General features: G+C 35.0%; 1 protein-coding gene across 2 annotated transcripts in view; it reads right to left on the minus strand.

The window, feature by feature from the left end:
• The window catches only part of LOC145666359 (uncharacterized), a 43,573-nt gene extending 33,937 nt beyond the window's left edge, over window positions 1-9,636 (minus strand). For both annotated transcript variants that reach the window (XM_081733512.1, XM_081733513.1), the window contains exon 1: window positions 9,535-9,636. The gene's annotated coding sequence lies outside the window, so the exon portion shown is untranslated. The remainder of the gene's footprint in view (window positions 1-9,534) is intronic.
• Between the last annotated feature and the right edge of the window lie 867 nt (window positions 9,637-10,503).

The following is a 10,503-nucleotide window of genomic DNA, read 5'->3' on the forward strand; positions in this document are numbered from 1 at the left end:
GGTGTTACCATCCTTACGATACCTCCACAGTGCAGTAACAAGTTATAGCCTCTAGATGTCTCCGTGTTTGGACCTTTAAAAGTGTACTACAACGCTGCAGTTGATTCTTGGTTGTTGAGAAATCCAGGTGTTCCCTTGCCTATTTACCAAATTGCAGCATGAGTTGGCGAAGCACTTACACCAACTAACATCGTTGCAGGCTTCAAAGCCAATAAAATTTATCCCTTTGATCAGGACATCTTTGACCCCTCAGATTTTTTTACCTTGAACAGTAACGACGACACCGGAAGCATCAACATCCTCCATATTCAGCACTCTAAGTGACACATAAGCAAAATCAACACCCCCCAACAGTTCAACAACGACTCAATGTGATAAGGATTACGAGCAGTGCAAATTCTCCCAAACTTCAAAGGAGGGTACCTCTGGAAAAACATTTCTTTCGCCAGCTGAGTTTCGTGGTTTTCCAATAGCAGAAAGTAAGAGAAACAATACTGGAAAACGCCGAACTGGAAAAAGACAGACACTTCGGAGTGAGCTCTACTCGCAAGCCAAATTCAGAAAACAAAATCAACGGGAACAAAAAAAAAGCACATTGCTTGTAACTTATTTGACGATACCGAAAGTGACGAACCTTCGATTAATGACAACATTGACACCATCCTGAGTGGTTCGGATGATGATAATGATGCGTCAGATCTCCTTTCAGAAGACTACCTAAGTGAATTCGCCGATTTAGATCGTGTGCCAGTTGCAGGTGATTTTGCTCTCGTGCGTTTCCCAAAGGATGTGTTCTATGTCGCTAAAATATTCAATCCCTCAAGAAAAGAAGGTGAATGTAGTTTCCTATTTAAGGAAAAGTGCTAAAGTGGTGCGTTTGTGAAGCCTATCGTACAAGGTATAGCAGTCGTTGGTCCATCTGATATTGCTACGGGTCTGCCTAAACCGCTTCCAATGCAAACTAAGAGATTCGAAGGTTTCATCAAGTTCCCTTTTAGTTTTGGAAGCATAAATTTGCGTTAAGACATTTTTTGCACATGTTTGCGAATTGTTGACGTTGTCGATATCATATTATTCTTAAGCCTATGCTATAGTTTTTTCAGTAGAGTAGATTAGTTTTCCCTGTTGTGCCTTAACAGATTTAAATACAAACTAAGAGACTGAAAGATTTCATAGTTTTCTTTTAGGTTTTGGAAGCATAGATTTCCGTTAAGACATTTTGCACATGTTTGTTTGTATTGTTTACAATATCGATGTCACATTTTTCTTTTACTTGAGTAGTATAGGCTTTGTGCACAAGGAAACATTTCCACTGTTAGTCTGCTTAATTAAAATCTTTCGTGTTTTGAGGCTCTTTCACAAGAGAATATCAATGCATGCATTAGTTTGCTTTGAAAACGTAAACCTTTTTCAAAGGAAATTAATGAATGCATTGTTACGCGTTTGTAAAATGCAGGAAAACATGGAGAAAATTTCAAAAACCTGAAAGTGGAAGTGTTCGCTTGTGTACATAAACTTCTATTTGTTGTTATAATTAGTCTAAAAACAATATTTAGAAGCACAAATGTATTTACTAATTTGGGTCTCACTGTGCACTACTATTGGTACACAGTGAAACATTAGGGCCTAGGTTACTTTTCGCTTCCTCCCACATATACTACGAAACCATTTTTTGATAAAATGTATCTACAATTCTAGCTGAGATATACCCTCAAAAAATGGCTACTTCACTTTTTTTCACTCTTTTAATATTATAATAAATACACGCCAGAAAAGAAATTTTGTCTCACTGTGGAATACTCTCCCCAACCTAAAAGCCGAAAATACAGAACTATACAGAAATATGGAAATACTCATCCATACACGATTTTTTAAATTTTACCCCATGTCAAAGAAAAACCTAATCTATTAATTTCTTCTACTTCATACGAGATATCATAGGCCTATATCTTGTTTCTTCCAAATCATTATAATTTTCTTATACATTATTACATTTTATCGAGATACGCTTCTTGCTTTTTTCTATTTTCTTTAAATACCCTTACCAATACTCAACGTAGATCACTGTTGCATGAACACAGAAAACGCCAAACTAAAATATTTTCTACTATATTACTACCTTATATTTTTTTTTTAATAAAACATGACAGCAATGCTATACAAATTTTAGCGTATCTGGAAAATTGAAAATGAAATGAAATTAAAATTTTGAGTTTTACGTCCCACGATTATGCCGGCTAGGCTAAAGGAGACGGAGATGATCAGAAATGAATGAAATGAAGAAAGTGGGAGGAAACGGGAGAACCCCGAGGAAACCCACGCACACGGTGTTTGTCCACGACAAATTTCACTTGGCGGGAGCAGGGTTTGAACCCGCAACAACATGATCCAGAGGTGAACACTCTACCACGGAGCCACCGCGGCCCTATCTGGAAAACAGAGATAATCGAAATACAGTGAACTCTCTTTAATTCGAAGTCCAAGGGGACAAGAAAAAATTCGAATTATCCAAAAACTCTCATTTTAAAGTAAAATCAAGAGAACAAAATAACTGTATTGTATATGAAAAACTAATTAACTTGCAATGCACCTTACCTATAAAGCACCACATTTTCGTAAGGAATTAGAATAGGCGCCGCGATTCGACATTGTGCATAATGCACGCCAATAGATAACAGACGAATCTACTCACCTTTTTGTCACTGTTTTAGTTCAGTTATAAATAATTGCACAAATATCTCGTTCTTGCTAGTCATTTGCTAGTGGAGGACAGGGTTCAAGGTCATTGACATTTCTACAGAAGAGATGGACACTTCCAGGTTATTGATGAGGTAGAAAGATGCGTACGAACCATCTTCTGCCGGATTCACTATAACGGGAGGGAGTCCAGCTGAGGTGGTATCAACAAAATTTCTCTTTCCCATAGTCGCTTCTGGATAAGATAACAGATAAATAAAAACCAGATGAAATTAAATTGTTCTATTTGCAATTTGTCGAACACTGCAAATTTTTGCACTGTAAATACTTCGAATTATCCAAACAGGAGGTTCAAATGTTCGATTTACCCACGATTTTTTACCATTGTTTTTAATACAGTTCTCAAGGGGAATAAGCTTTTGTTCGAATTATCCAAGTTCGAATTAAAAAGAGTCCGCTGTAGTAGTTATTACGTCACTTCGCATAACTGCGTTCCGTTAAGAAACTATGCACACAATTTTCTTTAAGAAAAGTACGGAATGCCCTTGAGATATTTGGTTAGACTGAATATGGTTAGGTTAGGTTACGCGAAGCGGCACTAGCACCGGTGGCCAGTAGGACTATTTCGTGGGACGGAAAATAAAAAAATGAGGATATTCCAGCTTTTTTCCCCTAGCATATACCCAGGTGCATTGCTGGGACCTGGGAGGAAATTTATTTCCCTTTCTATGCTTTGTTTTCTAAATTATAAGAACCATATAACTAATTACTTTGATTTATTATTATTTACTTCTAGATTATAAATTATTTGGGGGTTAAAAATTAAACTTCGTTAACTGTACTTTATATAACAAATTAATAATATGATTCTTTAAGTTCCGTTTCCATTTGCACTAGAAAGAAGCAAAGTACTGACCATGAACAGATGGTTGAAAGGAACCAGTTTGTAAAGTAACGTAGAAACTCTGTAGAAATAGAAATGAAGTACCACGAACCAAGTTTAGTCATAGACGTCGGTCTGTCTGCTGTTCGAAAAGAATGTGCGTGTAGCCGGTGGCGTCTGCTTGCTAATTTTTCGATCGAAGAATATCGATTTCCGTCTTAGAAGAAACTGCATCATAAACAATCTCCTTGCAGTTTACTTCACGAGATTAGTATCATATTTATTTATTTTTTTGCATGTTAAACTTTAGAAACTGTGGTCCTTATGACAGTGGCGTAACAAGAACAGGTGAGGGCAGTGGACAATGAAGGAAGAAGACAACGGTAGTTACCACTTCAGGTGAAATTGAGTAAGTGCTTCGAATTGTTTGTGATCAAACTAGGGATATAAAAAGTACTGGAAGCAGTATTTTAAAATATCCGAAAATTTGCTACTACTTATAACGATATGCCTAAATGCTAAAAATACAGAACTTAACAGAAATATCGAAATACTCTCCAATATACGATTTTTTAAAATCTTATCCCTTGTGAAAGAAAAACCTATTACTTTCTTCTACTTACATATGAAATATCATAGGCCTATATGTTTTTTCTTCATTATCATTATAATTTTCTTATACATTATTACATTTTATCGAGGTACAATTCTTGCTTTTTTTTTTTTTAAATAAATTTACCAATACTCAACGTACGATCAGTGTTGAATGAGCACAGGAAACGCCAAAACTAAAATATCTTCTACTATATTACTAGCTTATATTATTTAAATAAAACGTGACAGCAATGCTATACAAATTTTCCACTTAAAATAGATAACATTTTCAAGATGTGTCGTAATATGTTATGGAGATTTGCTTGTTCTATCCAGCCATTTACCTTTACTCACATGCATGCAGCATGAGCAGTTTCTACTTAAATTTATCGTTGTCGCCTGTTTTAATTTGCTTCTCCAATATTTAATTCTTTACATTTCTTCTAATAACTTATTGTATTTTTTGGTTTATTGGTTCTATTTGCGTTTAGCGTCAAATTTTGTAGCAATGATATATGAAACATAGACATACTGGTTAAGGTTGGATCCTAACATGACTTCTTACCAGAAATGAACATGACGCAAAGAATAACCTTAGACTATCTATAGAGATCTTGTAAGATATACAATGGGGCTCCCTCCTAATCCTTTTACAATCCAGCGCTACCTAAATTACAATAACGAAAGAACAAACGTATTATGAGCATGCGTAAATGGTATATTTTACTGAACTGAAACATTTAAAAAATAGACTCCGGCTCGCATTTTTTTTTTTTTTTTTTTTTTTGGCTAAGTAATGATGTTTTTTCATATTTCAAACACCAAAATCAATCCCAATCAAATCTTAATACGGAACTACCCAATGGACATATATATCAACAACTAATTTGATAACATTTAAAACTTAAGTAAAACAAAAAGGCAACAGAAATATGTTACCTTTCTTTTTAACAAATTTTTCAAATAAACTTACTTTAATAAAATAAATCCCTGTTCATATTAATAACCTTTTTACAACTTAAAAGTTTCTTTCTTCGTATGACGAATAAAAAATAATTACCTCGGAGCTGGTGTAGTTTTGGCGCACAGTTTCGAAGATTTACAGGTAAAATAGAACACTTTGCATAGAAAGACATGAAAACAGATATCTTTAAGGAACAAATAACTGCAAGCAACAAAATGAAATATAAAACAATAGAGTTGTATTTTAGGTTTACAAATGTTCCGGTAGTACCGTAAACATCACAACTGCTATACGACGCATTAAATAAGTAAATGCATATGCTAAACAGCTCTATTAGATGCTACTTTCCACGAGCGGTGTATTTCTATATAGTGTACAGACGCTGTATTGTATCTTTGCAAGTGTAGCGTTACTAATATGAAACAACTGCAAGTGCTATTGAAACATGTATCAAACCACTTGTCTCCGAGTTCGTTCACTCTTATAACCATCTACTCTGACACGTCAGCTCCCATTTCACACAGCCCCGCACACGTCCTGCTACGACTCGGGTAAAGTGCATTTGTGCTTTTTAGTGGCTGCCTAGCACAGATCGGTGATCTTTTGCACTGTAGTTGTTACATTATACATTCAGAAGCTGTATTTATACGCAAATCGTAAAAGAATTGTAATTTTTCAACAATTACTTCTGATGGTCCTATAGAACTTTATCTAGTTCAAGCGACATATTTTCATGTTGACAATCGCAAATCCTTCAGGGGACAATAAGAAGGAAATTAGTAAAACTGATATATTGTTTCCCCAATTATTTCCAGTAGAGGGCTTAAAGTAAATCTGCACGATTTTCTCTACCTTCCAGGCAAACAATCGTATATTATTTCCTCCTCTTACAAATATTGGTTTCACTCAGATATGACTGTTAGTACTTTACATCACAATTGCCTGATAAGCTTCATTTCAAGTTTCTTTTTCTACGCCAGTGAATGTTTCCTCCCGGAGATACAAAACTCCCCCCGGAGGTTTCTCCAATCGGAATGAAGTATAGTTACAGGTGCTTTCGCAGTATTTCTTTCAATCTTAGGCAGAAATTTTCTCTACTCATCACTACTACAATTTATTTTCCAATGACATATTACCACTAAGTATTAAAGACGTATGCGTGCGGAGTGGCCGAACATACTGAGACTGTGCTCACATAACATGTTTGCAATTCAGATTTATTTTGTTTCCCTTCGTAATTGTACAAAGTTAGTAATCTTAAATTATACCCTGGATTTCATAGATCTTAATTTAGTTACTAGATGAAGCGGAAATCGTCCGTACTATTCTGTTGGATTTCTTGTCTGAAAGCGATTGTATCTCGTCTTAGCACAAAAACGGCGAGAAAATATATCTGACAATGTCATTCCCACAAATTTGGAAAAGGAATTTAGTGAACGTGCGGGCCGGTAATCTTTTTGCTACAGAGGCATTTCACACGTATCAATGGACTTGATCAAATTTTGCATACTGTATGACAGAACTAGCAGCAGTAAATTATTTCCTTTGGACTTACGAAATTTATTTGCGAGTGATTGATTGTAGGAATGAGGGAACCTTAGGAGGAATCTTTCCCAAGACAGGCCATTACTAGAACCCACACCATAGCACGAGATTCGCAGTGTCTAAACCAGTTACAAGGCATTCGTGTTGTTTGGTGGCACCTTAGCACAAATTGGTTTTGTTTTTTATTGTAGGTATTTTGTCGTACCAAGTATTTACACACAAATCATGAAAAAGGTTATGTTTTAAACAATTATTCGTGCAGTTTTACTATACAAATCCATAGTATAAGTAGTTATAGTAGTAGGAACGGGCTAGAAGCCCTACAGGGAACTTTCTGTTCTCGACATAAAATGAGCAAATTTAAAAATTGGCCAAATGTTTCCGTACATTTAAAATCTCTAGATTGATATAGTAAAATTGCACCAAAATTATTTCTGGTGGATCCCGTGAATTCCATCTATGCTAAGTAAAATTTTTTGATGAGAGGAAAAAATTCTGGAGGATTATGAAGTACGAAATTTTTACGTGAAACACTAAAAATTTCACTTGTATACTCGAGCCACCTACGCATCGACAAGCAGAACCGCTTCAGTATAGTAGTGTAAGATAGAGATCAGTAGCATAGAGGTATGAACGGGTTAGCTTAACCTTAGGGTAGTTTTGACCCATTTTCAGTTTGCTTATTTTTTCTGAGTGACTATACAAGCTGGTGCATGCATTGTAAAGTTAAACTCTAACTTGATTTGTAAACATGGAATAAATTCACGTCGCTACATTGTGAATTTTATACCCTCACGTTGGTATATTTACTTCTACAAACACACTAACGGTTAAAAAATAATGGCTCAGATATGACACATTGGACATTATTGCTGTATCGCCGGACCAACTTCAAAATCGTAAAAATGGACCAAATTGTACTGCATTCAGTTACATTTGGTTGGAATGCATTAAGTTACGTTACATTACGTTATTAGCCATGCAGTTTTACTATACGGATAAACAGTTTAAGTAGTAGTAGTAGTAGTACGAGTAGGGGTATAGTAGTGATCCGCAAATTCCCGGGAATATTCCCTGGGAATCTTCCCAGGAAAATTTTCAAAAATTGGAGTATTCCGGGAATTTATGTACAAACAAAAAGAAAATTGCATTCTATTGCTATATTATGATTACTAAATAAAATTCGTTTTTTTAAATCAGAGTATATTTGTCACTGTTATCTCCAGAAGATTCTTTAAAACGTATATTCTGAACGGTCTCCAGAAGATTCTTTAAAACGTATATTCTAAATGGTATTATGTTGTTTTATTATATTTAGAGAGTATGCATAAATGTATATTTATTAGAAATATGTCTTATGCCAGTAAATATGTTAAAAAGATTTGGTATAGAAAGTCCACAAACTTTTACACCGCTGAACAGTTTAAATTTACATTTTAGTGAATTTTCTAAACTTGATCCTACTACTGATATTTTAAACACATTAATTACTTATGTTATAAAGAAATTAGATTATGTAACTGCCACAAGATACTTAGTCTGTCGAAAAATTCCTAAGGTTGCCCAGTGTAAATAATAGCATATATACAGAATATTGATTGAAGTACACTGTGCTTTGTTACCGTGTACTATGAAATCACTAATTTAAGATTAGGATATAGTATACATGAAGCTGCATCAGTTCCCAAAGGAGCAGGACGCTCATACTTTTAGGGATTATTCATTGAGTATGTACGAACTTACAAAGGGGGTAACAAAGCGACTTTTATTTACTTATCGACTGATAAGATACTGCATGTGTAGTGCTCTTGTACTTTATCTATGACTGTGTGTGTGGGGGGGGAGAGAATTTAACGCATATCGAATGTCTTGTGCACCTGGATATTTCTTACTATTGCACTACGTAGAAAATTTATGGTATTTCATGTAGAAGTGGTGATAGAACACAGATCAGGGGGTTCTCATGTATACTATTACCTAAGATTATTTACAATATTTACTGTTACAAAAATTCTGTAACAACGCTTGGCACATATATACACAGGTAATGAAGAAGAAAACCTAATTAGACCTAATTAAGAAGAGACCTAATTAACACAGGTCCGGAAACGCCAGAACTAACGAAACATCCTGAGATGCAATCCTAATTTTGATAACATTATATTTTAAATGTGTATGTAATTACAGCTACAGAGATTTCCTTATTCCATATCTCATCCTTCCTCAGAGAGCGAAATTCAAGTCAAAGACGACAACATGTATTACTAAGGGTTGTTCGGTGTAGATTGATAGTACTTCAACTCTATGTCTACAGCATTTCTAGGTAACTCTACAAACTGGTTCGTTTTCATCGTTTATAAATTAGTATTGGTCCATGTCCAGTTAAGGGGCCCAAAACTAAGCTAACCTAACGTTATATTATGTAATCAAACGAAAATCAGTGGAAAGAAGTGAAGAAATTTCAAATTTCGTATGGAAGAAATTACTAGACGCCCTTAACGGAACATTAACCTTACTATTTTGCTACTTTGTAGTACAAATTGAAATGGGAATTTAAAAAATCATAATAATTAGTTACATAAAGTACAGCCAACGAATTTTATTCTTTCAACCTCCAAATTACACGGTGTATTTAAAACGTAAAACTAATTATTTTCTGATAATATGGAAAATCAAATAAAAAAATGCAAATAAATTCCTTCCCGTGAATTTATACATCAGGGTAAACTCCCGGAAATATTTCCATTGCACACCACTAGCTAATACTAGTACTAGTAGGAAGGTGTTAGAAGCACCGCAGGGGTTGTTTGGGTTCTGTTCTCGATATAATATGGGCAAATTAAAGACTTACACAATTTTTTCTGTACATTTTACAACCTATGGATCCGTTCCGTACAGCAAAACGAGTGTACCTCTTCGTCAAATAGTCCATCCGCCTTCACATAGAGCGCCGCTTACACAGTGTTGTCAGATTCAGAATAAGAGATTTCCCACTCAAAGCCCTGGAATTTCCCTATCACTTGCAAACTTTTCCGCCAAGAAAGAATATCAGTCATTAATTAATTAATTAATCATTATATCAATAACTTCAAATTAAAATCAAATAGCTCTGAACAATTAATCAGAAGAACATCCTTTCCTGTGGAGCAGAAATCTATTATAGGAACACCCCTATTTTCTATCTGTAATTTATTTGGTATCCTATAGAGATAAATATACATTTGAGTGTGTATTTCATTTCATTTCATGTATGTGAGTGTGCTAGGTATTTTCAAGTATTATATCCTTTCCTCACTTAAATATATATTTGAATGTGTGTGTATGAGTATGCTAGGTACTTCCAAGTATTACCGGTATATCCTTCCCTCTCTTAGGGCCTAAATATAAAGTTTAATGTGTGTGTGTGAATGTGCTTCTAAGTATTATGTCCTTCCCTCACTTCACCCTAAAAATCCGTGAATGACTGGTCATAACAAATAAAGTAAGCAAGGGGCAAAAAAATCCTCTTTCCCTTCTTTCTTTTCGCAGAAAAAGGATATTGGCGTGATTAACAATTAGTTCCATTTGGTTCGGTTTATAAGCCTCTCTTCCTGTTCTGGTTCTTTTTACCTTCAGAACCAATAACTAACTAACTCACCCTATGGCCTATGAAACCCGGAGATTCAATGCCGCGTTCACGAAAGCTCTCCACTGACTTCTTTCCTTAGCCAATTGGATCCACTTTCTACTTTGTATTCCTATCTCTGCGAGATCTATCTTAATATTGTCCTCCCATCTGCTTCTAGGTCTTCCTAATGGTCGTTTTCCGATGAGTCTTTGA

Source organism: Thermobia domestica, chromosome 12 (genome assembly GCF_964235325.1).
Source record: "Thermobia domestica chromosome 12, izTheDome1.hap1.1, whole genome shotgun sequence".
NCBI classification, from domain to species: domain Eukaryota; kingdom Metazoa; phylum Arthropoda; class Insecta; order Zygentoma; family Lepismatidae; genus Thermobia; species Thermobia domestica.